Source organism: Leiobunum rupestre, chromosome 3 (assembly GCF_980474605.1).
Source record: "Leiobunum rupestre chromosome 3, qqLeiRupe1.1.hap1, whole genome shotgun sequence".
NCBI classification, from domain to species: domain Eukaryota; kingdom Metazoa; phylum Arthropoda; class Arachnida; order Opiliones; family Sclerosomatidae; genus Leiobunum; species Leiobunum rupestre.
The window spans coordinates 25,660,030-25,685,096 of NC_143386.1; the positions used below are offsets into that span (position 1 = coordinate 25,660,030).

At 42.2% G+C, this 25,067-nt stretch overlaps 58 non-coding genes across 58 annotated transcripts; all 58 read left to right on the forward strand.

Moving 5' to 3' along the window:
- Positions 1-483: 483 nt before the first annotated feature.
- Positions 484-556, forward strand: TRNAV-UAC (transfer RNA valine (anticodon UAC)). Its single transcript has one exon. It is a non-coding gene; the product is annotated as a tRNA-Val (tRNA).
- Positions 557-666: 110 nt separating this feature from the next.
- On the forward strand, positions 667-739 carry TRNAV-AAC (transfer RNA valine (anticodon AAC)). The gene has a single exon. It is a non-coding gene; the product is annotated as a tRNA-Val (tRNA).
- A 331-nt stretch (positions 740-1,070) lies between these two features.
- On the forward strand, positions 1,071-1,143 carry TRNAV-UAC (transfer RNA valine (anticodon UAC)). Its single transcript has one exon. It is a non-coding gene; the product is annotated as a tRNA-Val (tRNA).
- A 110-nt stretch (positions 1,144-1,253) lies between these two features.
- TRNAV-AAC (transfer RNA valine (anticodon AAC)) lies at positions 1,254-1,326 on the forward strand. The gene has a single exon. It is a non-coding gene; the product is annotated as a tRNA-Val (tRNA).
- A 331-nt stretch (positions 1,327-1,657) lies between these two features.
- Positions 1,658-1,730, forward strand: TRNAV-UAC (transfer RNA valine (anticodon UAC)). Its single transcript has one exon. It is a non-coding gene; the product is annotated as a tRNA-Val (tRNA).
- Positions 1,731-1,840: 110 nt separating this feature from the next.
- Positions 1,841-1,913, forward strand: TRNAV-AAC (transfer RNA valine (anticodon AAC)). Its single transcript has one exon. It is a non-coding gene; the product is annotated as a tRNA-Val (tRNA).
- A 489-nt stretch (positions 1,914-2,402) lies between these two features.
- On the forward strand, positions 2,403-2,475 carry TRNAV-UAC (transfer RNA valine (anticodon UAC)). Its single transcript has one exon. It is a non-coding gene; the product is annotated as a tRNA-Val (tRNA).
- A 110-nt stretch (positions 2,476-2,585) lies between these two features.
- Positions 2,586-2,658, forward strand: TRNAV-AAC (transfer RNA valine (anticodon AAC)). Its single transcript has one exon. It is a non-coding gene; the product is annotated as a tRNA-Val (tRNA).
- A 331-nt stretch (positions 2,659-2,989) lies between these two features.
- TRNAV-UAC (transfer RNA valine (anticodon UAC)) lies at positions 2,990-3,062 on the forward strand. Its single transcript has one exon. It is a non-coding gene; the product is annotated as a tRNA-Val (tRNA).
- A 514-nt stretch (positions 3,063-3,576) lies between these two features.
- Positions 3,577-3,649, forward strand: TRNAV-UAC (transfer RNA valine (anticodon UAC)). The gene has a single exon. It is a non-coding gene; the product is annotated as a tRNA-Val (tRNA).
- A 110-nt stretch (positions 3,650-3,759) lies between these two features.
- Positions 3,760-3,832, forward strand: TRNAV-AAC (transfer RNA valine (anticodon AAC)). The gene has a single exon. It is a non-coding gene; the product is annotated as a tRNA-Val (tRNA).
- Positions 3,833-4,321: 489 nt separating this feature from the next.
- Positions 4,322-4,394, forward strand: TRNAV-UAC (transfer RNA valine (anticodon UAC)). The gene has a single exon. It is a non-coding gene; the product is annotated as a tRNA-Val (tRNA).
- Positions 4,395-4,504: 110 nt separating this feature from the next.
- TRNAV-AAC (transfer RNA valine (anticodon AAC)) lies at positions 4,505-4,577 on the forward strand. The gene has a single exon. It is a non-coding gene; the product is annotated as a tRNA-Val (tRNA).
- Positions 4,578-5,066: 489 nt separating this feature from the next.
- On the forward strand, positions 5,067-5,139 carry TRNAV-UAC (transfer RNA valine (anticodon UAC)). The gene has a single exon. It is a non-coding gene; the product is annotated as a tRNA-Val (tRNA).
- A 514-nt stretch (positions 5,140-5,653) lies between these two features.
- Positions 5,654-5,726, forward strand: TRNAV-UAC (transfer RNA valine (anticodon UAC)). The gene has a single exon. It is a non-coding gene; the product is annotated as a tRNA-Val (tRNA).
- Positions 5,727-6,240: 514 nt separating this feature from the next.
- Positions 6,241-6,313, forward strand: TRNAV-UAC (transfer RNA valine (anticodon UAC)). Its single transcript has one exon. It is a non-coding gene; the product is annotated as a tRNA-Val (tRNA).
- A 110-nt stretch (positions 6,314-6,423) lies between these two features.
- On the forward strand, positions 6,424-6,496 carry TRNAV-AAC (transfer RNA valine (anticodon AAC)). Its single transcript has one exon. It is a non-coding gene; the product is annotated as a tRNA-Val (tRNA).
- Positions 6,497-6,985: 489 nt separating this feature from the next.
- Positions 6,986-7,058, forward strand: TRNAV-UAC (transfer RNA valine (anticodon UAC)). Its single transcript has one exon. It is a non-coding gene; the product is annotated as a tRNA-Val (tRNA).
- A 108-nt stretch (positions 7,059-7,166) lies between these two features.
- Positions 7,167-7,239, forward strand: TRNAV-AAC (transfer RNA valine (anticodon AAC)). Its single transcript has one exon. It is a non-coding gene; the product is annotated as a tRNA-Val (tRNA).
- A 331-nt stretch (positions 7,240-7,570) lies between these two features.
- TRNAV-UAC (transfer RNA valine (anticodon UAC)) lies at positions 7,571-7,643 on the forward strand. Its single transcript has one exon. It is a non-coding gene; the product is annotated as a tRNA-Val (tRNA).
- Positions 7,644-7,753: 110 nt separating this feature from the next.
- Positions 7,754-7,826, forward strand: TRNAV-AAC (transfer RNA valine (anticodon AAC)). The gene has a single exon. It is a non-coding gene; the product is annotated as a tRNA-Val (tRNA).
- A 489-nt stretch (positions 7,827-8,315) lies between these two features.
- TRNAV-UAC (transfer RNA valine (anticodon UAC)) lies at positions 8,316-8,388 on the forward strand. The gene has a single exon. It is a non-coding gene; the product is annotated as a tRNA-Val (tRNA).
- A 108-nt stretch (positions 8,389-8,496) lies between these two features.
- Positions 8,497-8,569, forward strand: TRNAV-AAC (transfer RNA valine (anticodon AAC)). Its single transcript has one exon. It is a non-coding gene; the product is annotated as a tRNA-Val (tRNA).
- Positions 8,570-8,900: 331 nt separating this feature from the next.
- Positions 8,901-8,973, forward strand: TRNAV-UAC (transfer RNA valine (anticodon UAC)). Its single transcript has one exon. It is a non-coding gene; the product is annotated as a tRNA-Val (tRNA).
- Positions 8,974-9,083: 110 nt separating this feature from the next.
- TRNAV-AAC (transfer RNA valine (anticodon AAC)) lies at positions 9,084-9,156 on the forward strand. Its single transcript has one exon. It is a non-coding gene; the product is annotated as a tRNA-Val (tRNA).
- A 489-nt stretch (positions 9,157-9,645) lies between these two features.
- TRNAV-UAC (transfer RNA valine (anticodon UAC)) lies at positions 9,646-9,718 on the forward strand. Its single transcript has one exon. It is a non-coding gene; the product is annotated as a tRNA-Val (tRNA).
- Positions 9,719-9,828: 110 nt separating this feature from the next.
- Positions 9,829-9,901, forward strand: TRNAV-AAC (transfer RNA valine (anticodon AAC)). Its single transcript has one exon. It is a non-coding gene; the product is annotated as a tRNA-Val (tRNA).
- A 243-nt stretch (positions 9,902-10,144) lies between these two features.
- TRNAV-AAC (transfer RNA valine (anticodon AAC)) lies at positions 10,145-10,217 on the forward strand. Its single transcript has one exon. It is a non-coding gene; the product is annotated as a tRNA-Val (tRNA).
- Positions 10,218-10,706: 489 nt separating this feature from the next.
- On the forward strand, positions 10,707-10,779 carry TRNAV-UAC (transfer RNA valine (anticodon UAC)). Its single transcript has one exon. It is a non-coding gene; the product is annotated as a tRNA-Val (tRNA).
- Positions 10,780-11,293: 514 nt separating this feature from the next.
- On the forward strand, positions 11,294-11,366 carry TRNAV-UAC (transfer RNA valine (anticodon UAC)). Its single transcript has one exon. It is a non-coding gene; the product is annotated as a tRNA-Val (tRNA).
- Positions 11,367-12,038: 672 nt separating this feature from the next.
- TRNAV-UAC (transfer RNA valine (anticodon UAC)) lies at positions 12,039-12,111 on the forward strand. The gene has a single exon. It is a non-coding gene; the product is annotated as a tRNA-Val (tRNA).
- Positions 12,112-12,625: 514 nt separating this feature from the next.
- TRNAV-UAC (transfer RNA valine (anticodon UAC)) lies at positions 12,626-12,698 on the forward strand. Its single transcript has one exon. It is a non-coding gene; the product is annotated as a tRNA-Val (tRNA).
- Positions 12,699-12,808: 110 nt separating this feature from the next.
- Positions 12,809-12,881, forward strand: TRNAV-AAC (transfer RNA valine (anticodon AAC)). The gene has a single exon. It is a non-coding gene; the product is annotated as a tRNA-Val (tRNA).
- Positions 12,882-13,370: 489 nt separating this feature from the next.
- TRNAV-UAC (transfer RNA valine (anticodon UAC)) lies at positions 13,371-13,443 on the forward strand. Its single transcript has one exon. It is a non-coding gene; the product is annotated as a tRNA-Val (tRNA).
- A 514-nt stretch (positions 13,444-13,957) lies between these two features.
- TRNAV-UAC (transfer RNA valine (anticodon UAC)) lies at positions 13,958-14,030 on the forward strand. The gene has a single exon. It is a non-coding gene; the product is annotated as a tRNA-Val (tRNA).
- A 110-nt stretch (positions 14,031-14,140) lies between these two features.
- Positions 14,141-14,213, forward strand: TRNAV-AAC (transfer RNA valine (anticodon AAC)). The gene has a single exon. It is a non-coding gene; the product is annotated as a tRNA-Val (tRNA).
- A 489-nt stretch (positions 14,214-14,702) lies between these two features.
- TRNAV-UAC (transfer RNA valine (anticodon UAC)) lies at positions 14,703-14,775 on the forward strand. The gene has a single exon. It is a non-coding gene; the product is annotated as a tRNA-Val (tRNA).
- A 110-nt stretch (positions 14,776-14,885) lies between these two features.
- Positions 14,886-14,958, forward strand: TRNAV-AAC (transfer RNA valine (anticodon AAC)). The gene has a single exon. It is a non-coding gene; the product is annotated as a tRNA-Val (tRNA).
- A 489-nt stretch (positions 14,959-15,447) lies between these two features.
- Positions 15,448-15,520, forward strand: TRNAV-UAC (transfer RNA valine (anticodon UAC)). The gene has a single exon. It is a non-coding gene; the product is annotated as a tRNA-Val (tRNA).
- A 110-nt stretch (positions 15,521-15,630) lies between these two features.
- TRNAV-AAC (transfer RNA valine (anticodon AAC)) lies at positions 15,631-15,703 on the forward strand. The gene has a single exon. It is a non-coding gene; the product is annotated as a tRNA-Val (tRNA).
- Positions 15,704-16,034: 331 nt separating this feature from the next.
- Positions 16,035-16,107, forward strand: TRNAV-UAC (transfer RNA valine (anticodon UAC)). Its single transcript has one exon. It is a non-coding gene; the product is annotated as a tRNA-Val (tRNA).
- A 110-nt stretch (positions 16,108-16,217) lies between these two features.
- Positions 16,218-16,290, forward strand: TRNAV-AAC (transfer RNA valine (anticodon AAC)). The gene has a single exon. It is a non-coding gene; the product is annotated as a tRNA-Val (tRNA).
- A 489-nt stretch (positions 16,291-16,779) lies between these two features.
- Positions 16,780-16,852, forward strand: TRNAV-UAC (transfer RNA valine (anticodon UAC)). The gene has a single exon. It is a non-coding gene; the product is annotated as a tRNA-Val (tRNA).
- Positions 16,853-16,962: 110 nt separating this feature from the next.
- On the forward strand, positions 16,963-17,035 carry TRNAV-AAC (transfer RNA valine (anticodon AAC)). The gene has a single exon. It is a non-coding gene; the product is annotated as a tRNA-Val (tRNA).
- A 489-nt stretch (positions 17,036-17,524) lies between these two features.
- TRNAV-UAC (transfer RNA valine (anticodon UAC)) lies at positions 17,525-17,597 on the forward strand. The gene has a single exon. It is a non-coding gene; the product is annotated as a tRNA-Val (tRNA).
- Positions 17,598-17,707: 110 nt separating this feature from the next.
- TRNAV-AAC (transfer RNA valine (anticodon AAC)) lies at positions 17,708-17,780 on the forward strand. Its single transcript has one exon. It is a non-coding gene; the product is annotated as a tRNA-Val (tRNA).
- A 331-nt stretch (positions 17,781-18,111) lies between these two features.
- On the forward strand, positions 18,112-18,184 carry TRNAV-UAC (transfer RNA valine (anticodon UAC)). Its single transcript has one exon. It is a non-coding gene; the product is annotated as a tRNA-Val (tRNA).
- Positions 18,185-18,856: 672 nt separating this feature from the next.
- Positions 18,857-18,929, forward strand: TRNAV-UAC (transfer RNA valine (anticodon UAC)). The gene has a single exon. It is a non-coding gene; the product is annotated as a tRNA-Val (tRNA).
- A 513-nt stretch (positions 18,930-19,442) lies between these two features.
- On the forward strand, positions 19,443-19,515 carry TRNAV-UAC (transfer RNA valine (anticodon UAC)). The gene has a single exon. It is a non-coding gene; the product is annotated as a tRNA-Val (tRNA).
- Positions 19,516-19,625: 110 nt separating this feature from the next.
- TRNAV-AAC (transfer RNA valine (anticodon AAC)) lies at positions 19,626-19,698 on the forward strand. The gene has a single exon. It is a non-coding gene; the product is annotated as a tRNA-Val (tRNA).
- A 489-nt stretch (positions 19,699-20,187) lies between these two features.
- Positions 20,188-20,260, forward strand: TRNAV-UAC (transfer RNA valine (anticodon UAC)). Its single transcript has one exon. It is a non-coding gene; the product is annotated as a tRNA-Val (tRNA).
- A 671-nt stretch (positions 20,261-20,931) lies between these two features.
- On the forward strand, positions 20,932-21,004 carry TRNAV-AAC (transfer RNA valine (anticodon AAC)). Its single transcript has one exon. It is a non-coding gene; the product is annotated as a tRNA-Val (tRNA).
- Positions 21,005-21,335: 331 nt separating this feature from the next.
- Positions 21,336-21,408, forward strand: TRNAV-UAC (transfer RNA valine (anticodon UAC)). Its single transcript has one exon. It is a non-coding gene; the product is annotated as a tRNA-Val (tRNA).
- Positions 21,409-21,675: 267 nt separating this feature from the next.
- Positions 21,676-21,748, forward strand: TRNAV-AAC (transfer RNA valine (anticodon AAC)). The gene has a single exon. It is a non-coding gene; the product is annotated as a tRNA-Val (tRNA).
- A 331-nt stretch (positions 21,749-22,079) lies between these two features.
- TRNAV-UAC (transfer RNA valine (anticodon UAC)) lies at positions 22,080-22,152 on the forward strand. Its single transcript has one exon. It is a non-coding gene; the product is annotated as a tRNA-Val (tRNA).
- A 1,195-nt stretch (positions 22,153-23,347) lies between these two features.
- On the forward strand, positions 23,348-23,420 carry TRNAV-UAC (transfer RNA valine (anticodon UAC)). Its single transcript has one exon. It is a non-coding gene; the product is annotated as a tRNA-Val (tRNA).
- Positions 23,421-23,687: 267 nt separating this feature from the next.
- On the forward strand, positions 23,688-23,760 carry TRNAV-AAC (transfer RNA valine (anticodon AAC)). The gene has a single exon. It is a non-coding gene; the product is annotated as a tRNA-Val (tRNA).
- Positions 23,761-24,091: 331 nt separating this feature from the next.
- On the forward strand, positions 24,092-24,164 carry TRNAV-UAC (transfer RNA valine (anticodon UAC)). The gene has a single exon. It is a non-coding gene; the product is annotated as a tRNA-Val (tRNA).
- Positions 24,165-25,067: the final 903 nt, after the last annotated feature.

The window sequence follows — 25,067 nt, forward strand, 5'->3', positions numbered from 1 at the left end:
GAGTGAATTGGAGGCTCTCGGTCTCGAAAATTTGCCCATTTTTCAAACGGTTTCATCGTATTTACGATGGCTGTGACGGGCATCTATGGTGTAGTGGTTATCACGTCCGCCTAACACGCGGAAGGTCCCAGGTTCGAGCCCTGGTAGACACATAATGTTCTTTTTTGACTTGTTGTTAGAACGAAACTTTCGGAGGTTTTTGGCAATTTTTTTAAATTGAAAAGTGACATATTTTGGGTCCTTGGTAGTATAGTGCTGAGTATCACCGCCTGTTTTACGGAAGACCTGAGTTAAATTCCCCGCCGGGGAGGCATGACCGGCTTCAGTTTTTAAAGATTGCAGAAAATATTTTGGTGGCAATGAAACGGTTTCTTCTTAATACCAAAAATATCCGTTTTAAAGAAATCCACTGGTTCAGGCCTTTTTAAAAATGCAACCCTATCTCCAAGACGGTTTTCGTCAGTTCATGTTGCAGTCGCTAGCGTATCTATGGTGTAGTGGTTATCACGTCCGCTTTACACGCGGAAGGTCTCAGGTTCGAGCCCTGATAGGTACAAAGAAGGTTGATATTTTAGCGATATGTGGACGAGTGAATTGGCGGCTCTCGGTCTCGAAAATTTGCCCATTTTTAAAACGGTTTCATCGTATTTACGATGGCTATGACGGGTATCTATGGTGTAGTGGTTATCACGTCCGCCTAACACGCGGAAGGTCCCAGGTTCGAGCCCTGGTAGATACATAATGTTCTTTTTTGCCTTGTTGTTAGAACGAAACTTTCGGAGGTTTTTGGCAATTTTTTTAAATTGAAAAGTGACATATTTTGGGTCCTTGGTAGTATAGTGCTGAGTATCACCGCCTGTTTTACGGAAGACCTGAGTTAAATTCCCCGCCGGGGAGGCATGACCGGCTTCAGTTTTTAAAGATTGCAGAAAATATTTTGGTGGCAATGAAACGGTTTCTTCTTAATACCAAAAATATCCGTTTTAAAGAAATCCACTGGTTCAGGCCTTGGTAAAAATGCAACCCTATCTCCAAGACGATTTTCGTCAGTTCATGTTGCAGTCGCTAGCGTATCTATGGTGTAGTGGTTATCACGTCCGCTTTACACGCGGAAGGTCTCAGGTTCGAGCCCTGATAGGTACAAAGAAGGTTGATATTTTAGCGATATGTGGACGAGTGAATTGGCGGCTCTCGGTCTCGAAAATTTGCCCATTTTTAAAACGGTTTCATCGTATTTACGATGGCTATGACGGGTATCTATGGTGTAGTGGTTATCACGTCCGCCTAACACGCGGAAGGTCCCAGGTTCGAGCCCTGGTAGATACATAATGTTCTTTTTTGACTTGTTGTTAGAACGAAACTTTCGGAGGTTTTTGGCAATTTTTTTAAATTGAAAAGTGACATTTTTTGGGTCCTTGGTAGTATAGTGCTGAGTATCACCGCCTGTTTTACGGAAGACCTGAGTTAAATTCCCCGCCGGGGAGGCATGACCGGCTTCAGTTTTTAAAGATTGCAGAAAATATTTTGGTGGCAATGAAACGGTTTCTTCTTGTTACCAAAAATATCCGTTTTAAAGAAATCCACTGGTTCAGGCCTTGGTAAAAATGCAACCCTATCTCCAAGACGATTTTCGTCAGTTCATGTTGCAGTCGCAAGCGTATCTATGGTGTAGTGGTTATCACGTCCGCTTTACACGCGGAAGGTCTCAGGTTCGAGCCCTGATAGATACATAGAAGGTTGATATTTTAGCGATATGTGGACGAGTGAATTGGAGGCTCTCGGTCTCGAAAATTTGCCCATTTTTAAAACAGTTTCATCGTATTTACGATGGCTATGACGGGTATCTATGGTGTAGTGGTTATCACGTCCGCCTAACACGCGGAAGGTCCCAGGTTCGAGCCCTGGTAGATACATAATGCTCTTTTTTGACTTGTTGTTAGAACGAAACTTTCGGAGGTTTTTGGCAATTTTTTTAAATTGAAAAGTGAAATGTTTTGGGTATCTATGGTGTAGTGGTTATCACGTCCGCCTAACACGCGGATTGTCCCTGGTTCGAGCCCTGGTAGATACATAATGTTCTTTTTTGACTTGTTGTTAGAACGAAACTTTCGGAGGTTTTTGGCAATTTTTTTAAATTGAAAAGTGACATATTTTGGGTCCTTGGTAGTATAGTGCTGAGTATCACCGCCTGTTTTACGGAAGACCTGAGTTAAATTCCCCGCCGGGGAGGCATGACCGGCTTCAGTTTTTAAAGATTGCAGAAAATATTTTGGTGGCAATGAAACGGTTTCTTCTTATTACCAAAAATATCCGTTTTAAAGAAATCCACTGGTTCAGGCCTTGGTCAAAATGCAACCCTGTCTCCAAGACGATTTTCGTCAGTTCATGTTGCAGTCGCTAGCGTATCTATGGTGTAGTGGTTATCACATCCGCTTTACACGCGGAAGGTCTCAGGTTCGAGCCCTGATAGATACAAAGAAGGTTGATATTTTAGCGATATGTGGACGAGTGAATTGAAGGCTCTCGGTCTCGAAAATTTGCCCATTTTTAAAACGGTTTCATCGTATTTACGATGGCTATGACGGGTATCTATGGTGTAGTGGTTATCACGTCCGCCTAACACGCGGAAGGTCCCAGGTTCGAGCCCTGGTAGATACATAATGTTCTTTTTTGACTTGTTGTTAGAACGAAACTTTCGGAGGTTTTTGGCAATTTTTTTAAATTGAAAAGTGACATTTTTTGGGTCCTTGGTAGTATAGTGCTGAGTATCACCGCCTGTTTTACGGAAGACCTGAGTTAAATTCCCCGCCGGGGAGGCATGACCGGCTTCAGTTTTTAAAGATTGCAGAAAATATTTTGGTGGCAATGAAACGGTTTCTTCTTAATACCAAAAATATCCGTTTTAAAGAAATCCACTGGTTCAGGCCTTGGTCAAAATGCAACCCTATCTCCAAGACGATTTTCGTCAGTTCATGTTGCAGTCGCTAGCGTATCTATGGTGTAGTGGTTATCACGTCCGCTTTACACGCGGAAGGTCTCAGGTTCGAGCCCTGATAGATACAAAGAAGGTTGATATTTTAGCGATATGTGGACGAGTGAATTGAAGGCTCTCGGTCTCGAAAATTTGCCCATTTTTAAAACGGTGTCATCGTATTTACGATGGCTATGACGGGTATCTATGGTGTAGTGGTTATCACGTTCGCCTAACACGCGGAAGGTCCCAGGTTCGAGCCCTGGTAGATACATAATGTTCTTTTTTGACTTGTTGTTAGAACGAAACTTTCGGAGGTTTTTGGCAATTTTTTTAAATTGAAAAGTGACATTTTTTGGGTCCTTGGTAGTATAGTGCTGAGTATCACCGCCTGTTTTACGGAAGACCTGAGTTAAATTCCCCGCCGGGGAGGCATGACCGGCTTCAGTTTTTAAAGATTGCAGAAAATATTTTGGTGGCAATGAAACGGTTTCTTCTTAATACCAAAAATATCCGTTTTAAAGAAATCCACTGGTTCAGGCCTTGGTAAAAATGCAACCCTATCTCCAAGACGATTTTCGTCAGTTCATGTTGCAGTCGCAAGCGTATCTATGGTGTAGTGGTTATCACGTCCGCTTTACACGCGGAAGGTCTCAGGTTCGAGCCCTGATAGATACATAGAAGGTTGATATTTTAGCGATATGTGGACGAGTGAATTGGAGGCTCTCGGTCTCGAAAATTTGCCCATTTTTAAAACAGTTTCATCGTATTTACGATGGCTATGACGGGTATCTATGGTGTAGTGGTTATCACGTCCGCCTAACACGCGGAAGGTCCCAGGTTCGAGCCCTGGTAGATACATAATGCTCTTTTTTGACTTGTTGTTAGAACGAAACTTTCGGAGGTTTTTGGCAATTTTTTTAAATTGAAAAGTGAAATGTTTTGGGTATCTATGGTGTAGTGGTTATCACGTCCGCCTAACACGCGGAAGGTCCCTGGTTCGAGCCCTGTTAGATACATAATGTTCTTTTTTGACTTGTTGTTAGAACGAAACTTTCGGAGGTTTTTGGCAATTTTTTTAAATTGAAAAGTGACATATTTTGGGTCCTTGGTAGTATAGTGCTGAGTATCACCGCCTGTTTTACGGAAGACCTGAGTTAAATTCCCCGCCGGGGAGGCATGACCGGCTTCAGTTTTTAAAGATTGCAGAAAATATTTTGGTGGCAATGAAACGGTTTCTTCTTGTTACCAAAAATATCCGTTTTAAAGAAATCCACTGGTTCAGGCCTTGGTAAAAATGCAACCCTATCTCCAAGACGATTTTCGTCAGTTCATGTTGCAGTCGCAAGCGTATCTATGGTGTAGTGGTTATCACGTCCGCTTTACACGCGGAAGGTCTCAGGTTCGAGCCCTGATAGATACATAGAAGGTTGATATTTTAGCGATATGTGGACGAGTGAATTGGAGGCTCTCGGTCTCGATAATTTGCCCATTTTTAAAACAGTTTCATCGTATTTACGATGGCTATGACGGGTATCTATGGTGTAGTGGTTATCACGTCCGCCTAACACGCGGAAGGTCCCAGGTTCGAGCCCTGGTAGATACATAATGCTCTTTTTTGACTTGTTGTTAGAACGAAACTTTCGGAGGTTTTTGGCAATTTTTTTAAATTGAAAAGTGAAATGTTTTGGGTATCTATGGTGTAGTGGTTATCACGTCCGCCTAACACGCGGAAGGTCCCTGGTTCGAGCCCTGGTAGATACATAATGTTCTTTTTTGACTTGTTGTTAGAACGAAACTTTCGGAGGTTTTTGGCAATTTTTTTAAATTGAAAAGTGACATATTTTGGGTCCTTGGTAGTATAGTGCTGAGTATCACCGCCTGTTTTACGGAAGACCTGAGTTAAATTCCCCGCCGGGGAGGCATGACCGGCTTCAGTTTTTAAAGATTGCAGAAAATATTTTGGTGGCAATGAAACGGTTTCTTCTTAATACCAAAAATATCCGTTTTAAAGAAATCCACTGGTTCAGGCCTTGGTAAAAATGCAACCCTATCTCCAAGACGATTTTCGTCAGTTCATGTTGCAGTCGCTAGCGTATCTATGGTGTAGTGGTTATCACGTCCGCTTTACACGCGGAAGGTCTCAGGTTCGAGCCCTGATAGATACAAAGAAGGTTGATATTTTAGCGATATGTGGACGAGTGAATTGAAGGCTCTCGGTCTCGAAAATTTGCCCATTTTTAAAACGGTTTCATCGTATTTACGATGGCTATGACGGGTATCTATGGTGTAGTGGTTATCACGTTCGCCTAACACGCGGAAGGTCCCAGGTTCGAGCCCTGGTAGATACATAATGTTCTTTTTTGACTTGTTGTTAGAACGAAACTTTCGGAGGTTTTTGGCAATTTTTTTAAATTGAAAAGTGACATTTTTTGGGTCCTTGGTAGTATAGTGCTGAGTATCACCGCCTGTTTTACGGAAGACCTGAGTTAAATTCCCCGCCGGGGAGGCATGACCGGCTTCAGTTTTTAAAGATTGCAGAAAATATTTTGGTGGCAATGAAACGGTTTCTTCTTAATACCAAAAATATCCGTTTTAAAGAAATCCACTGGTTCAGGCCTTGGTAAAAATGCAACCCTATCTCCAAGACGATTTTCGTCAGTTCATGTTGCAGTCGCAAGCGTATCTATGGTGTAGTGGTTATCACGTCCGCTTTACACGCGGAAGGTCTCAGGTTCGAGCCCTGATAGATACAAAGAAGATTGATATTTTAGCGATATGTGGACGAGTGAATTGAAGGCTCTCGGTCTCGAAAATTTGCCCATTTTTAAAACGGTTTCATCGTATTTACGATGGCTATGACGGGTATCTATGGTGTAGTGGTTATCACGTTCGCCTAACACGCGGAAGGTCCCAGGTTCGAGCCCTGGTAGATACATAATGTTCTTTTTTGACTTGTTGTTAGAACGAAACTTTCGGAGGTTTTTGGCAATTTTTTTAAATTGAAAAGTGACATTTTTTGGGTCCTTGGTAGTATAGTGCTGAGTATCACCGCCTGTTTTACGGAAGACCTGAGTTAAATTCCCCGCCGGGGAGGCATGACCGGCTTCAGTTTTTAAAGATTGCAGAAAATATTTTGGTGGCAATGAAACGGTTTCTTCTTAATACCAAAAATATCCGTTTTAAAGAAATCCACTGGTTCAGGCCTTGGTAAAAATGCAACCCTATCTCCAAGACGATTTTCGTCAGTTCATGTTGCAGTCGCAAGCGTATCTATGGTGTAGTGGTTATCACGTCCGCTTTACACGCGGAAGGTCTCAGGTTCGAGCCCTGATAGATACATAGAAGGTTGATATTTTAGCGATATGTGGACGAGTGAATTGGAGGCTCTCGGTCTCGAAAATTTGCCCATTTTTAAAACAGTTTCATCGTATTTACGATGGCTATGACGGGTATCTATGGTGTAGTGGTTATCACGTCCGCCTAACACGCGGAAGGTCCCAGGTTCGAGCCCTGGTAGATACATAATGCTCTTTTTTGACTTGTTGTTAGAACGAAACTTTCGGAGGTTTTTGGCAATTTTTTTAAATTGAAAAGTGAAATGTTTTGGGTATCTATGGTGTAGTGGTTATCACGTCCGCCTAACACGCGGAAGGTCCCTGGTTCGAGCCCTGGTAGATACATAATGTTCTTTTTTGACTTGTTGTTAGAACGAAACTTTCGGAGGTTTTTGGCAATTTTTTTAAATTGAAAAGTGACATATTTTGGGTCCTTGGTAGTATAGTGCTGAGTATCACCGCCTGTTTTACGGAAGACCTGAGTTAAATTCCCCGCCGGGGAGGCATGACCGGCTTCAGTTTTTAAAGATTGCAGAAAATATTTTGGTGGCAATGAAACGGTTTCTTCTTAATACCAAAAATATCCGTTTTAAAGAAATCCACTGGTTCAGGCCTTGGTCAAAATGCAACCCTATCTCCAAGACGATTTTCGTCAGTTCATGTTGCAGTCGCTAGCGTATCTATGGTGTAGTGGTTATCACGTCCGCTTTACATGCGGAAGGTCTCAGGTTCGAGCCCTGATAGATACAAAGAAGGTTGATATTTTAGCGATATGTGGACGAGTATTGAAGGCTCTCGGTCTCGAAAATTTGCCCATTTTTAAAACGGTTTCATCGTATTTACGATGGCTATGACGGGTATCTATGGTGTAGTGGTTATCACGTCCGCCTAACACGCGGAAGGTCCCAGGTTCGAGCCCTGGTAGATACATAATGTTCTTTTTTGACTTGTTGTTAGAACGAAACTTTCGGAGGTTTTTGGCAATTTTTTTAAAGTGAAAAGTGACATTTTTTGGGTCCTTGGTAGTATAGTGCTGAGTATCACCGCCTGTTTTACGGAAGACCTGAGTTAAATTCCCCGCCGGGGAGGCATGACCGGCTTCAGTTTTTAAAGATTGCAGAAAATATTTTGGTGGCAATGAAACGGTTTCTTCTTAATACCAAAAATATCCGTTTTAAAGAAATCCACTGGTTCAGGCCTTGGTAAAAATGCAACCCTATCTCCAAGACGATTTTCGTCAGTTCATGTTGCAGTCGCAAGCGTATCTATGGTGTAGTGGTTATCACGTCCGCTTTACACGCGGAAGGTCTCAGGTTCGAGCCCTGATAGATACATAGAAGGTTGATATTTTAGCGATATGTGGACGAGTGAATTGGAGGCTCTCGGTCTCGAAAATTTGCCCATTTTTAAAACAGTTTCATCGTATTTACGATGGCTATGACGGGTATCTATGGTGTAGTGGTTATCACGTCCGCCTAACACGCGGAAGGTCCCAGGTTCGAGCCCTGGTAGATACATAATGCTCTTTTTTGACTTGTTGTTAGAACGAAACTTTCGGAGGTTTTTGGCAATTTTTTTAAATTGAAAAGTGAAATGTTTTGGGTATCTATGGTGTAGTGGTTATCACGTCCGCCTAACACGCGGAAGGTCCCTGGTTCGAGCCCTGGTAGATACATAATGTTCTTTTTTGACTTGTTGTTAGAACGAAACTTTCGGAGGTTTTTGGCAATTTTTTTAAATTGAAAAGTGACATATTTTGGGTCCTTGGTAGTATAGTGCTGAGTATCACCGCCTGTTTTACGGAAGACCTGAGTTAAATTCCCCGCCGGGGAGGCATGACCGGCTTCAGTTTTTAAAGATTGCAGAAAATATTTTGGTGGCAATGAAACGGTTTCTTCTTAATACCAAAAATATCCGTTTTAAAGAAATCCACTGGTTCAGGCCTTGGTCAAAATGCAACCCTATCTCCAAGACGATTTTCGTCAGTTCATGTTGCAGTCGCTAGCGTATCTATGGTGTAGTGGTTATCACGTCCGCTTTACATGCGGAAGGTCTCAGGTTCGAGCCCTGATAGATACAAAGAAGGTTGATATTTTAGCGATATGTGGACGAGTATTGAAGGCTCTCGGTCTCGAAAATTTGCCCATTTTTAAAACGGTTTCATCGTATTTACGATGGCTATGACGGGTATCTATGGTGTAGTGGTTATCACGTCCGCCTAACACGCGGAAGGTCCCAGGTTCGAGCCCTGGTAGATACATAATGTTCTTTTTTGACTTGTTGTTAGAACGAAACTTTCGGAGGTTTTTGGCAATTTTTTTAAAGTGAAAAGTGACATTTTTTGGGTCCTTGGTAGTATAGTGCTGAGTATCACCGCCTGTTTTACGGAAGACCTGAGTTAAATTCCCCGCCGGGGAGGCATGACCGGCTTCAGTTTTTAAAGATTGCAGAAAATATTTTGGTGGCAATGAAACGGTTTCTTCTTAATACCAAAAATATCCGTTTTAAAGAAATCCACTGGTTCAGGCCTTGGTCAAAATGCAACCCTATCTCCAAGACGATTTTCGTCAGTTCATGTTGCAGTCGCTAGCGTATCTATGGTGTAGTGGTTATCACGTCCGCTTTACACGCGGAAGGTCTCAGGTTCGAGCCCTGATAGATACAAAGAAGGTTGATATTTTAGCGATATGTGGACGAGTGAATTGGAGGCTCTCGGTCTCGAAAATTTGCCCATTTTTAAAACAGTTTCATCGTATTTACGATGGCTATGACGGGTATCTATGGTGTAGTGGTAATCACGTCCGCCTAACACGCGGAAGGTCCCAGGTTCGAGCCCTGGTAGATACATAATGCTCTTTTTTGACTTGTTGTTAGAACGAAACTTTCGGAGGTTTTTGGCAATTTTTTTAAATTGAAAAGTGAAATGTTTTGGGTATCTATGGTGTAGTGGTTATCACGTCCGCCTAACACGCGGAAGGTCCCTGGTTCGAGCCCTGGTAGATACATAATGTTCTTTTTTGACTTGTTGTTAGAACGAAACTTTCGGAGGTTTTTGGCAATTTTTTTAAATTGAAAAGTGACATATTTTGGGTCCTTGGTAGTATAGTGCTGAGTATCACCGCCTGTTTTACGGAAGACCTGAGTTAAATTCCCCGCCGGGGAGGCATGACCGGCTTCAGTTTTTAAAGATTGCAGAAAATATTTTGGTGGCAATGAAACGGTTTCTTCTTAATACCAAAAATATCCGTTTTAAAGAAATCCACTGGTTCAGGCCTTGGTAAAAATGCAACCCTATCTCCAAGACGATTTTCGTCAGTTCATGTTGCAGTCGCTAGCGTATCTATGGTGTAGTGGTTATCACGTCCGCTTTACATGCGGAAGGTCTCAGGTTAGAGCCCTGATAGATACAAAGAAGGTTGATATTTTAGCGATATGTGGACGAGTGAATTGAAGGCTCTCGGTCTCGAAAATTTGCCCATTTTTAAAACGGTTTCATCGTATTTACGATGGCTATGACGGGTATCTATGGTGTAGTGGTTATCACGTCCGCCTAACACGCGGAAGGTCCCAGGTTCGAGCCCTGGTAGATACATAATGTTCTTTTTTGACTTGTTGTTAGAACGAAACTTTCGGAGGTTTTTGGCAATTTTTTTAAATTGAAAAGTGAAATGTTTTGGGTATCTATGGTGTAGTGGTTATCACGTCCGCCTAACACGCGGAAGGTCCCTGGTTCGAGCCCTGGTAGATACATAATGTTATTTTTTTAAATGTTGTTAGAACGAAACTTTCGGAGGTTTTTGGCAATTTTTTTAAATTGAAAAGTGAAATGTTTTGGGTATCTATGGTGTAGTGGTTATCACGTCCGCCTAACACGCGGAAGGTCCCAGGTTCGAGCCCTGGTAGATACATAATGTTCTTTTTTGACTTGTTGTTAGAACGAAACTTTCGGAGGTTTTTGGCAATTTTTTTAAATTGAAAAGTGAAATGTTTTGGGTATCTATGGTGTAGTGGTTATCACGTCCGCCTAACACGCGGAAGGTCCCTGGTTCGAGCCCTGGTAGATACATAATGTTATTTTTTTAAATGTTGTTAGAACGAAACTTTCGGAGGTTTTTGGCAATTTTTTTAAATTGAAAAGTGACATATTTTGGGTCCTTGGTAGTATAGTGCTGAGTATCACCGCCTGTTTTACGGAAGACCTGAGTTAAATTCCCCGCCGGGGAGGCATGACCGGCTTCAGTTTTTAAAGATTGCAGAAAATATTTTGGTGGCAATGAAACGGTTTCTTCTTAATACCAAAAATATCCGTTTTAAAGAAATCCACTGGTTCAGGCCTTGGTCAAAATGCAACCCTATCTCCAAGACGATTTTCGTCAGTTCATGTTGCAGTCGCTAACGTATCTATGGTGTAGTGGTTATCACGTCCGCTTTACACGCGGAAGGTCTCAGGTTCGAGCCCTGATAGATACAAAGAAGGTTGATATTTTAGCGATATGTGGACGAGTGAATTGAAGGCTCTCGGTCTCGAAAATTTGCCCATTTTTAAAACGGTTTCATCGTATTTACGATGGCTATGACGGGTATCTATGGTGTAGTGGTTATCACGTTCGCCTAACACGCGGAAGGTCCCAGGTTCGAGCCCTGGTAGATACATAATGTTCTTTTTTGACTTGTTGTTAGAACGAAACTTTCGGAGGTTTTTGGCAATTTTTTTAAATTGAAAAGTGACATTTTTTGGGTCCTTGGTAGTATAGTGCTGAGTATCACCGCCTGTTTTACGGAAGACCTGAGTTAAATTCCCCGCCGGGGAGGCATGACCGGCTTCAGTTTTTAAAGATTGCAGAAAATATTTTGGTGGCAATGAAACGGTTTCTTCTTAATACCAAAAATATCCGTTTTAAAGAAATCCACTGGTTCAGGCCTTGGTAAAAATGCAACCCTATCTCCAAGACGATTTTCGTCAGTTCATGTTGCAGTCGCAAGCGTATCTATGGTGTAGTGGTTATCACGTCCGCTTTACACGCGGAAGGTCTCAGGTTCGAGCCCTGATAGATACATAGAAGGTTGATATTTTAGCGATATGTGGACGAGTGAATTGGAGGCTCTCGGTCTCGAAAATTTGCCCATTTTTAAAACAGTTTCATCGTATTTACGATGGCTATGACGGGTATCTATGGTGTAGTGGTTATCACGTCCGCCTAACACGCGGAAGGTCCTAGGTTCGAGCCCTGGTAGATACATAATGCTCTTTTTTGACTTGTTGTTAGAACGAAACTTTCGGAGGTTTTTGGCAATTTTTTTAAATTGAAAAGTGAAATGTTTTGGGTATCTATGGTGTAGTGGTTATCACGTCCGCCTAACACGCGGAAGGTCCCTGGTTCGAGCCCTGGTAGATACATAATGTTCTTTTTTGACTTGTTGTTAGAACGAAACTTTCGGAGGTTTTTGGCAATTTTTTTAAATTGAAAAGTGACATATTTTGGGTCCTTGGTAGTATAGTGCTGAGTATCACCGCCTGTTTTACGGAAGACCTGAGTTAAATTCCCCGCCGGGGAGGCATGACCGGCTTCAGTTTTTAAAGATTGCAGAAAATATTTTGGTGGCAATGAAACGGTTTCTTCTTAATACCAAAAATATCCGTTTTAAAGAAATCCACTGGTTCAGGCCTTGGTCAAAATGCAACCCTATCTCCAAGACGATTTTCGTCAGTTCATGTTGCAGTCGCTAGCGTATCTATGGTGTAGTGGTTATCACGTCCGCTTTACACGCGGAAGGTCTCAGGTTCGAGCCCTGATAGATACAAAGAAGGTTGATATTTTAGCGATATGTGGACGAGTGAATTGAAGGCTCTCGGTCTCGAAAATTTGCCCATTTTTAAAACGGTTTCATCGTATTTACGATGGCTATGACGGGTATCTATGGTGTAGTGGTTATCACGTTCGCCTAACACGCGGAAGGTCCCAGGTTCGAGCCCTGGTAGATACATAATGTTCTTTTTTGACTTGTTGTTAGAACGAAACTTTCGGAGGTTTTTGGCAATTTTTTTAAATTGAAAAGTGACATTTTTTGGGTCCTTGGTAGTATAGTGCTGAGTATCACCGCCTGTTTTACGGAAGACCTGAGTTAAATTCCCCGCCGGGGAGGCATGACCGGCTTCAGTTTTTAAAGATTGCAGAAAATATTTTGGTGGCAATGAAACGGTTTCTTCTTAATACCAAAAATATCCGTTTTAAAGAAATCCACTGGTTCAGGCCTTGGTAAAAATGCAACCCTATCTCCAAGACGATTTTCGTCAGTTCATGTTGCAGTCGCAAGCGTATCTATGTTGTAGTGGTTATCACGTCCGCTTTACACGCGGAAGGTCTCAGGTTCGAGCCCTGATAGATACATAGAAGGTTGATATTTTAGCGATATGTGGACGAGTGAATTGGAGGCTCTCGGTCTCGAAAATTTGCCCATTTTTAAAACAGTTTCATCGTATTTACGATGGCTATGACGGGTATCTATGGTGTAGTGGTTATCACGTCCGCCTAACACGCGGAAGGTCCCAGGTTCGAGCCCTGGTAGATACATAATGCTCTTTTTTGACTTGTTGTTAGAACGAAACTTTCGGAGGTTTTTGGCAATTTTTTTAAATTGAAAAGTGAAATGTTTTGGGTATCTATGGTGTAGTGGTTATCACGTCCGCCTAACACGCGGAAGGTCCCTGGTTCGAGCCCTGGTAGATACATAATGTTCTTTTTTGACTTGTTGTTAGAACGAAACTTTCGGAGGTTTTTGGCAATTTTTTTAAATTGAAAAGTGACATATTTTGGGTCCTTGGTAGTATAGTGCTGAGTATCACCGCCTGTTTTACGGAAGACCTGAGTTAAATTCCCCGCCGGGGAGGCATGACCGGCTTCAGTTTTTAAAGATTGCAGAAAATATTTTGGTGGCAATGAAACGGTTTCTTCTTAATACCAAAAATATCCGTTTTAAAGAAATCCACTGGTTCAGGCCTTGGTCAAAATGCAACCCTATCTCCAAGACGATTTTCGTCAGTTCATGTTGCAGTCGCTAGCGTATCTATGGTGTAGTGGTTATCACGTCCGCTTTACACGCGGAAGGTCTCAGGTTCGAGCCCTGATAGATACAAAGAAGGTTGATATTTTAGCGATATGTGGACGAGTGAATTGAAGGCTCTCGGTCTCGAAAATTTGCCCATTTTTAAAACGGTTTCATCGTATTTACGATGGCTATGACGGGTATCTATGGTGTAGTGGTTATCACGTTCGCCTAACACGCGGAAGGTCCCAGGTTCGAGCCCTGGTAGATACATAATGTTCTTTTTTGACTTGTTGTTAGAACGAAACTTTCGGAGGTTTTTGGCAATTTTTTTAAATTGAAAAGTGACATTTTTTGGGTCCTTGGTAGTATAGTGCTGAGTATCACCGCCTGTTTTACGGAAGACCTGAGTTAAATTCCCCGCCGGGGAGGCATGACCGGCTTCAGTTTTTAAAGATTGCAGAAAATATTTTGGTGGCAATGAAACGGTTTCTTCTTAATACCAAAAATATCCGTTTTAAAGAAATCCACTGGTTCAGGCCTTGGTAAAAATGCAACCCTATCTCCAAGACGATTTTCGTCAGTTCATGTTGCAGTCGCAAGCGTATCTATGTTGTAGTGGTTATCACGTCCGCTTTACACGCGGAAGGTCTCAGGTTCGAGCCCTGATAGATACATAGAAGGTTGATATTTTAGCGATATGTGGACGAGTGAATTGGAGGCTCTCGGTCTCGAAAATTTGCCCATTTTTAAAACAGTTTCATCGTATTTACGATGGCTATGACGGGTATCTATGGTGTAGTGGTTATCACGTCCGCCTAACACGCGGAAGGTCCCAGGTTCGAGCCCTGGTAGATACATAATGCTCTTTTTTGACTTGTTGTTAGAACGAAACTTTCGGAGGTTTTTGGCAATTTTTTTAAATTGAAAAGTGAAATGTTTTGGGTATCTATGGTGTAGTGGTTATCACGTCCGCCTAACACGCGGAAGGTCCCTGGTTCGAGCCCTGGTAGATACATAATTTTCTTTTTTGACTTGTTGTTAGAACGAAACTTTCGGAGGTTTTTGGCAATTTTTTTAAATTGAAAAGTGACATATTTTGGGTCCTTGGTAGTATAGTGCTGAGTATCACCGCCTGTTTTACGGAAGACCTGAGTTAAATTCCCCGCCGGGGAGGCATGACCGGCTTCAGTTTTTAAAGATTGCAGAAAATATTTTGGTGGCAATGAAACGGTTTCTTCTTAATACCAAAAATATCCGTTTTAAAGAAATCCACTGGTTCAGGCCTTGGTCAAAATGCAACCCTATCTCCAAGACGATTTTCGTCAGTTCATGTTGCAGTCGCTAGCGTTTCTATGGTGTAGTGGTTATCACGTCCGCTTTACACGCGGAAGGTCTCAGGTTCGAGCCCTGATAGATACAAAGAAGGTTGATATTTTAGCGATATGTGGACGAGTGAATTGGAGGCTCTCGGTCTCGAAAATTTGCCCATTTTTAAAACAGTTTCATCGTATTTACGATGGCTATTTCGGGTATCTATGGTGTAGTGGTTATCACGTCCGCCTAACACGCGGAAGGTCCCAGGTTCGAGCCCTGGTAGATACATAATGCTCTTTTTTGACTTGTTGTTAGAACGAAACTTTCGGAGGTTTTTGGCAATTTTTTTAAATTGAAAAGTGAAATGTTTTGGGTATCTATGGTGTAGTGGTTATCACGTCCGCCTAACACGCGGAAGGTCCCTGGTTCGAGCCCTGGTAGATACATAATGTTCTTTTTTGACTTGTTGTTAGAACGAAACTTTCGGAGGTTTTTGGCAATTTTTTTAAATTGAAAAGTGACATATTTTGGGTCCTTGGTAGTATAGTGCTGAGTATCACCGCCTGTTTTACGGAAGACCTGAGTTAAATTCCCCGCCGGGGAGGCATGACCGGCTTCAGTTTTTAAAGATTGCAGAAAATATTTTGGTGGCAATGAAACGGTTTCTTCTTAATACCAAAAATATCCGTTTTAAAGAAATCCACTGGTTCAGGCCTTGGTAAAAATGCAACCCTATTTCCAAGACGATTTTCGTCAGTTCATGTTGCAGTCGCTAGCGTATCTATGGTGTAGTGGTTATCACGTCCGCTTTACATGCGGAAGGTCTCAGGTTAGAGCCCTGATAGATACAAAGAAGGTTGATATTTTAGCGATATGTGGACGAGTGAATTGAAGGCTCTCGGTCTCGAAAATTTGCCCATTTTTAAAACGGTTTCATCGTATTTACGATGGCTATGACGGGTATCTATGGTGTAGTGGTTATCACGTCCGCCTAACACGCGGAAGGTCCCAGGTTCGAGCCCTGGTAGATACATAATGTTCTTTTTTGACTTGTTGTTAGAACGAAACTTTCGGAGGTTTTTGGCAATTTTTTTAAATTGAAAAGTGACATATTTTGGGTCCTTGGTAGTATAGTGCTGAGTATCACCGCCTGTTTTACGGAAGACCTGAGTTAAATTCCCCGCCGGGGAGGCATGACCGGCTTCAGTTTTTAAAGATTGCAGAAAATATTTTGGTGGCAATGAAACGGTTTCTTCTTAATACCAAAAATATCCGTTTTAAAGAAATCCACTGGTTCAGGCCTTGGTCAAAATGCAACCCTATCTCCAAGACGATTTTCGTCAGTTCATGTTGCAGTCGCTAGCGTATCTATGGTGTAGTGGTTATCACGTCCGCTTTACACGCGGAAGGTCTCAGGTTCGAGCCCTGATAGATACAAAGAAGGTTGATATTTTAGCGATATGTGGACGAGTGAATTGGAGGCTCTCGGTCTCGAAAATTTGCCCATTTTTAAAACAGTTTCATCGTATTTACGATGGCTATGACGGGTATCTATGGTGTAGTGGTTATCACGTCCGCCTAACACGCGGAAGGTCCCAGGTTCGAGCCCTGGTAGATACATAATGCTCTTTTTTGACTTGTTGTTAGAACGAAACTTTCGGAGGTTTTTGGCAATTTTTTTAAATTGAAAAGTGAAATGTTTTGGGTATCTATGGTGTAGTGGTTATCACGTCCGCCTAACACGCGGAAGGTCCCTGGTTCGAGCCCTGGTAGATACATAATGTTCTTTTTTGACTTGTTGTTAGAACGAAACTTTCGGAGGTTTTTGGCAATTTTTTTAAATTGAAAAGTGACATATTTTGGGTCCTTGGTAGTATAGTGCTGAGTATCACCGCCTGTTTTACGGAAGACCTGAGTTAAATTCCCCGCCGGGGAGGCATGACCGGCTTCAGTTTTTAAAGATTGCAGAAAATATTTTGGTGGCAATGAAACGGTTTCTTCTTAATACCAAAAATATCCGTTTTAAAGAAATCCACTGGTTCAGGCCTTGGTAAAAATGCAACCCTATCTCCAAGACGATTTTCGTCAGTTCATGTTGCAGTCGCTAGCGTATCTATGGTGTAGTGGTTATCACGTCCGCTTTACACGCGGAAGGTCTCAGGTTCGAGCCCTGATAGATACAAAGAAGGTTGATATTTTAGCGATATGTGGACGAGTGAATTGGAGGCTCTCGGTCTCGAAAATTTGCCCATTTTTAAAACAGTTTCATCGTATTTACGATGGCTATGACGGGTATCTATGGTGTAGTGGTTATCACGTCCGCCTAACACGCGGAAGGTCCCAGGTTCGAGCCCTGGTAGATACATAATGCTCTTTTTTGACTTGTTGTTAGAACGAAACTTTCGGAGGTTTTTGGCAATTTTTTTAAATTGAAAAGTGAAATGTTTTGGGTATCTATGGTGTAGTGGTTATCACGTCCGCCTAACACGCGGAAGGTCCCTGGTTCGAGCCCTGGTAGATACATAATGTTCTTTTTTGACTTGTTGTTAGAACGAAACTTTCGGAGGTTTTTGGCAATTTTTTTAAATTGAAAAGTGACATATTTTGGGTCCTTGGTAGTATAGTGCTGAGTATCACCGCCTGTTTTACGGAAGACCTGAGTTAAATTCCCCGCCGGGGAGGCATGACCGGCTTCAGTTTTTAAAGATTGCAGAAAATATTTTGGTGGCAATGAAACGGTTTCTTCTTAATACCAAAAATATCCGTTTTAAAGAAATCCACTGGTTCAGGCCTTGGTAAAAATGCAACCCTATCTCCAAGACGATTTTCGTCAGTTCATGTTGCAGTCGCTAGCGTATCTATGGTGTAGTGGTTATCACGTCCGCTTTACATGCGGAAGGTCTCAGGTTAGAGCCCTGATAGATACAAAGAAGGTTGATATTTTAGCGATATGTGGACGAGTGAATTGAAGGCTCTCGGTCTCGAAAATTTGCCCATTTTTAAAACGGTTTCATCGTATTTACGATGGCTATGACGGGTATCTATGGTGTAGTGGTTATCACGTCCGCCTAACACGCGGAAGGTCCCAGGTTCGAGCCCTGGTAGATACATAATGTTCTTTTTTGACTTGTTGTTAGAACGAAACTTTCGGAGGTTTTTGGCAATTTTTTTAAAGTGAAAAGTGACATTTTTTGGGTCCTTGGTAGTATAGTGCTGAGTATCACCGCCTGTTTTACGGAAGACCTGAGTTAAATTCCCCGCCGGGGAGGCATGACCGGCTTCAGTTTTTAAAGATTGCAGAAAATATTTTGGTGGCAATGAAACGGTTTCTTCTTAATACCAAAAATATCCGTTTTAAAGAAATCCACTGGTTCAGGCCTTGGTCAAAATGCAACCCTATCTCCAAGACGATTTTCGTCAGTTCATGTTGCAGTCGCTAGCGTATCTATGGTGTAGTGGTTATCACGTCCGCTTTACACGCGGAAGGTCTCAGGTTCGAGCCCTGATAGATACAAAGAAGGTTGATATTTTAGCGATATGTGGACGAGTGAATTGGAGGCTCTCGGTCTCGAAAATTTGCCCATTTTTAAAACAGTTTCATCGTATTTACGATGGCTATGACGGGTATCTATGGTGTAGTGGTTATCACGTCCACCTAACACGCGGAAGGTCCCAGGTTCGAGCCCTGGTAGATACATAATGCTCTTTTTTGACTTGTTGTTAGAACGAAACTTTCGGAGGTTTTTGGCAATTTTTTTAAATTGAAAAGTGAAATGTTTTGGGTATCTATGGTGTAGTGGTTATCACGTCCGCCTAACACGCGGAAGGTCCCTGGTTCGAGCCCTGGTAGATACATAATGTTCTTTTTTGACTTGTTGTTAGAACGAAACTTTCGGAGGTTTTTGGCAATTTTTTTAAATTGAAAAGTGACATATTTTGGGTCCTTGGTAGTATAGTGCTGAGTATCACCGCCTGTTTTACGGAAGACCTGAGTTAAATTCCCCGCCGGGGAGGCATGACCGGCTTCAGTTTTTAAAGATTGCAGAAAATATTTTGGTGGCAATGAAACGGTTTCTTCTTAATACCAAAAATATCCGTTTTAAAGAAATCCACTGGTTCAGGCCTTGGTCAAAATGCAACCCTATCTCCAAGACGATTTTCGTCAGTTCATGTTGCAGTCGCTAGCGTATCTATGGTGTAGTGGTTATCACGTCCGCTTTACACGCGGAAGGTCTCAGGTTCGAGCCCTGATAGATACATAGAAGGTTGATATTTTAGCGATATGTGGACGAGTGAATTGGAGGCTCTCGGTCTCGAAAATTTGCCCATTTTAAAACGGTTTCAACGTATTAACGATGGCTATGACGGGTATCTATGGTGCAGTGGTTATCACGTCCGCCTAACACGCGGAAGGTCCCAGGTTCGAGCCCTGGTAGATACATAATGTTCTTTTTTGACTTGTTGTTAGAACGAAACTTTCGGAGGTTTTTGGCAATTTTTTTAAATTGAAAAGTGACATTTTTTGGGTCCTTGGTAGTATAGTGCTGAGTATCACCGCCTGTTTTACGGAAGACCTGAGTTAAATTCCCCGCCGGGGAGGCATGACCGGCTTCAGTTTTTAAAGATTGCAGAAAATATTTTGGTGGCAATGAAACGGTTTCTTCTTAATACCAAAAATATCCGTTTTAAAGAAATCCACTGGTTCAGGCCTTGGTCAAAATGCAACCCTATCTCCAAGACGATTTTCGTCAGTTCATGTTGCAGTCGCTAGCGTATCTATGGTGTAGTGGTTATCACGTCCGCTTTACACGCGGAAGGTCTCAGGTTCGAGCCCTGATAGATACAAAGAAGGTTGATATTTTAGCGATATGTGGACGAGTGAATTGGAGGCTCTCGGTCTCGAAAATTTGCCCATTTTTAAAACAGTTTCATCGTATTTACGATGGCTATGACGGGTATCTATGGTGTAGTGGTTATCACGTCCGCCTAACACGCGGAAGGTCCCAGGTTCGAGCCCTGGTAGATACATAATGCTCTTTTTTGACTTGTTGTTAGAACGAAACTTTCGGAGGTTTTTGGCAATTTTTTTAAATTGAAAAGTGAAATGTTTTGGGTATCTATGGTGTAGTGGTTATCACGTCCGCCTAACACGCGGAAGGTCCCTGGTTCGAGCCCTGGTAGATACATAATGTTCTTTTTTGACTTGTTGTTAGAACGAAACTTTCGGAGGTTTTTGGCAATTTTTTTAAATTGAAAAGTGACATATTTTGGGTCCTTGGTAGTATAGTGCTGAGTATCACCGCCTGTTTTACGGAAGACCTGAGTTAAATTCCCCGCCGGGGAGGCATGACCGGCTTCAGTTTTTAAAGATTGCAGAAAATATTTTGGTGGCAATGAAACGGTTTCTTCTTAATACCAAAAATATCCGTTTTAAAGAAATCCACTGGTTCAGGCCTTGGTAAAAATGCAACCCTATCTCCAAGACGATTTTCGTCAGTTCATGTTGCAGTCGCTAGCGTATCTATGGTGTAGTGGTTATCACGTCCGCTTTACACGCGGAAGGTCTCAGGTTCGAGCCCTGATAGATACATAGAAGGTTGATATTTTATCGATATGTGGACGAGTGAATTGGAGGCTCTCGGTCTCGAAAATTTGCCCATTTTAAAACGGTTTCATCGTATTTACGATGGCTATGATGGGTATCTATGGTGCAGTGGTTATCACGTCCGCCTAACACGCGGAAGGTCCCAGGTTCGAGCCCTGGTAGATACATAATGTTCTTTTTTGACTTGTTGTTAGAACGAAACTTTCGGAGGTTTTTGGCAATTTTTTTAAATTGAAAAGTGAAATGTTTTGGGTATCTATGGTGTAGTGGTTATCACGTCCGCCTAACACGCGGAAGGTCCCAGGTTTGAGCCCTGGTAGATACATAATGTTCTTTTTTGACTTGTTGTTAGAACGAAACTTTCGGAGGTTTTTGGCAATTTTTTCAAATTGAAAAGTGACATATTTTGGGTCATTGGTAGTATAGTGCTGAGTATCACCGCCTGTTTTACGGAAGACCTGAGTTAAATTCCCCGCCGGGGAGGCATGACCGGCTTCAGTTTTTAAAGATTGCAGAAAATATTTTGGTGGCAATGAAACTGTTTCTTCTTAATACCAAAAATATCCGTTTTAAAGAAATCCACTGGTTCAGGCCTTGGTCAAAATGCAACCCTATCACCCAGACGATTTTCGTCAGTTCATGTTACAGTCGCTAGCGTATCTATGGTGTAGTGGTTATCACGTCCGCCTAACACGCGGAAGGTCCCAGGTTCGAGCCCTGGTAGATACATAATGTTCTTTTTTGACTTGTTGTTAGAACGAAACTTTCGGAGGTTTTTGGCAATTTTTTTAAATTGAAAAGTGACATTTTTTGGGTCCTTGGTAGTATAGTGCTGAGTATCACCGCCTGTTTTACGGAAGACCTGAGTTAAATTCCCCGCCGGGGAGGCATGACCGGCTTCAGTTTTTAAAGATTGCAGAAAATATTTTGGTGGCAATGAAACGGTTTCTTCTTAATACCAAAAATATCCGTTTTAAAGAAATCCACTGGTTCAGGCCTTGGTCAAAATGCAACCCTATCTCCAAGACGATTTTCGTCAGTTCATGTTGCAGTCGCTAGCGTATCTATGGTGTAGTGGTTATCACGTCCGCTTTACACGCGGAAGGTCTCAGGTTCGAGCCCTGATAGATACATAGAAGGTTGATATTTTAGCGATATGTGGACGAGTGAATTGGAGGCTCTCGGTCTCGAAAATTTGCCCATTTTAAAACGGTTTCATCGTATTTACGATGGCTATGACGGGTATCTATGGTGCAGTGGTTATCACGTCCGCCTAACACGCGGAAGGTCCCAGGTTCGAGCCCTGGTAGATACATAATGTTCTTTTTTGACTTGTTGTTAGAACGAAACTTTCGGAGGTTTTTGGCAATTTTTTTAAATTGAAAAGTGAAATGTTTTGGGTATCTATGGTGTAGTGGTTATCACGTCCGCCTAACACGCGGAAGGTCCCAGGTTCGAGCCCTGGTAGATACATAATGTTCTTTTTTGACTTGTTGTTAGAACGAAACTTTCGGAGGTTTTTGGCAATTTTTTCAAATTGAAAAGTGACATATTTTGGGTCATTGGTAGTATAGTGCTGAGTATCACCGCCTGTTTTACGGAAGACCTGAGTTAAATTCCCCGCCGGGGAGGCATGACCGGCTTCAGTTTTTAAAGATTGCAGAAAATATTTTGGTGGCAATGAAACTGTTTCTTCTTAATACCAAAAATATCCGTTTTAAAGAAATCCACTGGTTCAGGCCTTGGTCAAAATGCAACCCTATCACCCAGACGATTTTCGTCAGTTCATGTTACAGTCGCTAGCGTATCTATGGTGTAGTGGTTATCACGTCCGCTTTACACGCGGAAGGTCTCAGGTTCGAGCCCTGATAGATACAAAGAAGGTTGATTTTTTAGCGATATGTGGACGAGTGAATTGGAGGCTCTCGGTCTCGAAAATTTGCCCATTTTTAAAACAGTTTCATCGTATTTACGATGGCTATGACGGGTATCTATGGTGTAGTGGTTATCACGTCCGCCTAACACGCGGAAGGTACCAGGTTCGAGCCCTGGTAGATACATAATGCTCTTTTTTGACTTGTTGTTAGAACGAAGTTTCGGAGGTTTTTGGCAATTTTTTTAAATTGAAAAGTGAAATGTTTTGGGTATCTATGGTGTAGTGGTTATCACGTCTGCCTAACACGCGGAAGGTCTCAGGTTCGAGCCCTGATAGATACAAAGAAGGTTGATATTTTAGCGATATGTGGACGAGTGAATTGGAGGCTCTCGGTCTCGAAAATTTGCCCATTTTTAAAACAGTTTCATCGTATTTACGATGGCTATGACGGGTATCTATGGTGTAGTGGTTATCACGTCCGCCTAACACGCGGAAGGTACCAGGTTCGAGCCCTGGTAGATACATAATGCTCTTTTTTGACTTGTTGTTAGAACGAAACTTTCGGAGGTTTTTGGCAATTTTTTTAAATTGAAAAGTGAAATGTTTTGGGTATCTATGGTGTAGTGGTTATCACGTCTGCCTAACACGCGGAAGGTCTCAGGTTCGAGCCCTGATAGATACAAAGAAGGTTGATATTTTAGCGATATGTGGACGAGTGAATTGGAGGCTCTCGGTCTCGAAAATTTGCCCATTTTTAAAACAGTTTCATCGTATTTACGATGGCTATGACGGGTATCTATGGTGTAGTGGTTATCACGTCCGCCTAACACGCGGAAGGTACCAGGTTCGAGCCCTGGTAGATACATAATGCTCTTTTTTGACTTGTTGTTAGAACGAAACTTTCGGAGGTTTTTGGCAATTTTTTTAAATTGAAAAGTGACATATTTTGGGTCCTTGGTAGTATAGTGCTGAGTATCACCGCCTGTTTTACGGAAGACCTGAGTTAAATTCCCCGCCGGGGAGGCATGACCGGCTTCAGTTTTTAAAGATTGCAGAAAATATTTTGGTGGCAATGAAACGGTTTCTTCTTAATACCAAAAATATCCGTTTTAAAGAAATCCACTGGTTCAGGCCTTGGTCAAAATGCAACCCTATCTCCAAGACGATTTTCGTCAGTTCATGTTGCAGTCGCTAGCGTATCTATGGTGTAGTGGTTATCACGTCCGCTTTACACGCGGAAGGTCTCAGGTTCGAGCCCTGATAGATACATAGAAGGTTGATATTTTAGCGATATGTGGACGAGTGAATTGGAGGCTCTCGGTCTCGAAAATTTGCCCATTTTAAAACGGTTTCATCGTATTTACGATGGCTATGACGGGTATCTATGGTGCAGTGGTTATCACGTCCGCCTAACACGCGGAAGGTCCCAGGTTCGAGCCCTGGTAGATACATAATGTTCTTTTTTGACTTGTTGTTAGAACGAAACTTTCGGAGGTTTTTGGCAATTTTTTTAAATTGAAAAGTGAAATGTTTTGGGTATCTATGGTGTAGTGGTTATCACGTCCGCCTAACACGCGGAAGGTCCCAGGTTCGAGCCCTGGTAGATACATAATGTTCTTTTTTGACTTGTTGTTAGAACGAAACTTTCGGAGGTTTTTGGCAATTTTTTCAAATTGAAAAGTGACATATTTTGGGTCATTGGTAGTATAGTGCTGAGTATCACCGCCTGTTTTACGGAAGACCTGAGTTAAATTCCCCGCCGGGGAGGCATGACCGGCTTCAGTTTTTAAAGATTGCAGAAAATATTTTGGTGGCAATGAAACTGTTTCTTCTTAATACCAAAAATATCCGTTTTAAAGAAATCCACTGGTTCAGGCCTTGGTCAAAATGCAACCCTATCACCCAGACGATTTTCGTCAGTTCATGTTACAGTCGCTAGCGTATCTATGGTGTAGTGGTTATCACGTCCGCTTTACACGCGGAAGGTCTCAGGTTCGAGCCCTGATAGATACAAAGAAGGTTGATTTTTTAGCGATATGTGGACGAGTGAATTGGAGGCTCTCGGTCTCGAAAATTTGCCCATTTTTAAAACAGTTTCATCGTATTTACGATGGCTATGACGGGTATCTATGGTGTAGTGGTTATCACGTCCGCCTAACACGCGGAAGGTACCAGGTTCGAGCCCTGGTAGATACATAATGCTCTTTTTTGACTTGTTGTTAGAACGAAGTTTCGGAGGTTTTTGGCAATTTTTTTAAATTGAAAAGTGAAATGTTTTGGGTATCTATGGTGTAGTGGTTATCACGTCTGCCTAACACGCGGAAGGTCTCAGGTTCGAGCCCTGATAGATACAAAGAAGGTTGATATTTTAGCGATATGTGGACGAGTGAATTGGAGGCTCTCGGTCTCGAAAATTTGCCCATTTTTAAAACAGTTTCATCGTATTTACGATGGCTATGACGGGTATCTATGGTGTAGTGGTTATCACGTCCGCCTAACACGCGGAAGGTACCAGGTTCGAGCCCTGGTAGATACATAATGCTCTTTTTTGACTTGTTGTTAGAACGAAACTTTCGGAGGTTTTTGGCAATTTTTTTAAATTGAAAAGTGAAATGTTTTGGGTATCTATGGTGTAGTGGTTATCACGTCTGCCTAACACGCGGAAGGTCTCAGGTTCGAGCCCTGATAGATACAAAGAAGGTTGATATTTTAGCGATATGTGGACGAGTGAATTGGAGGCTCTCGGTCTCGAAAATTTGCCCATTTTTAAAACAGTTTCATCGTATTTACGATGGCTATGACGGGTATCTATGGTGTAGTGGTTATCACGTCCGCCTAACACGCGGAAGGTACCAGGTTCGAGCCCTGGTAGATACATAATGCTCTTTTTTGACTTGTTGTTAGAACGAAACTTTC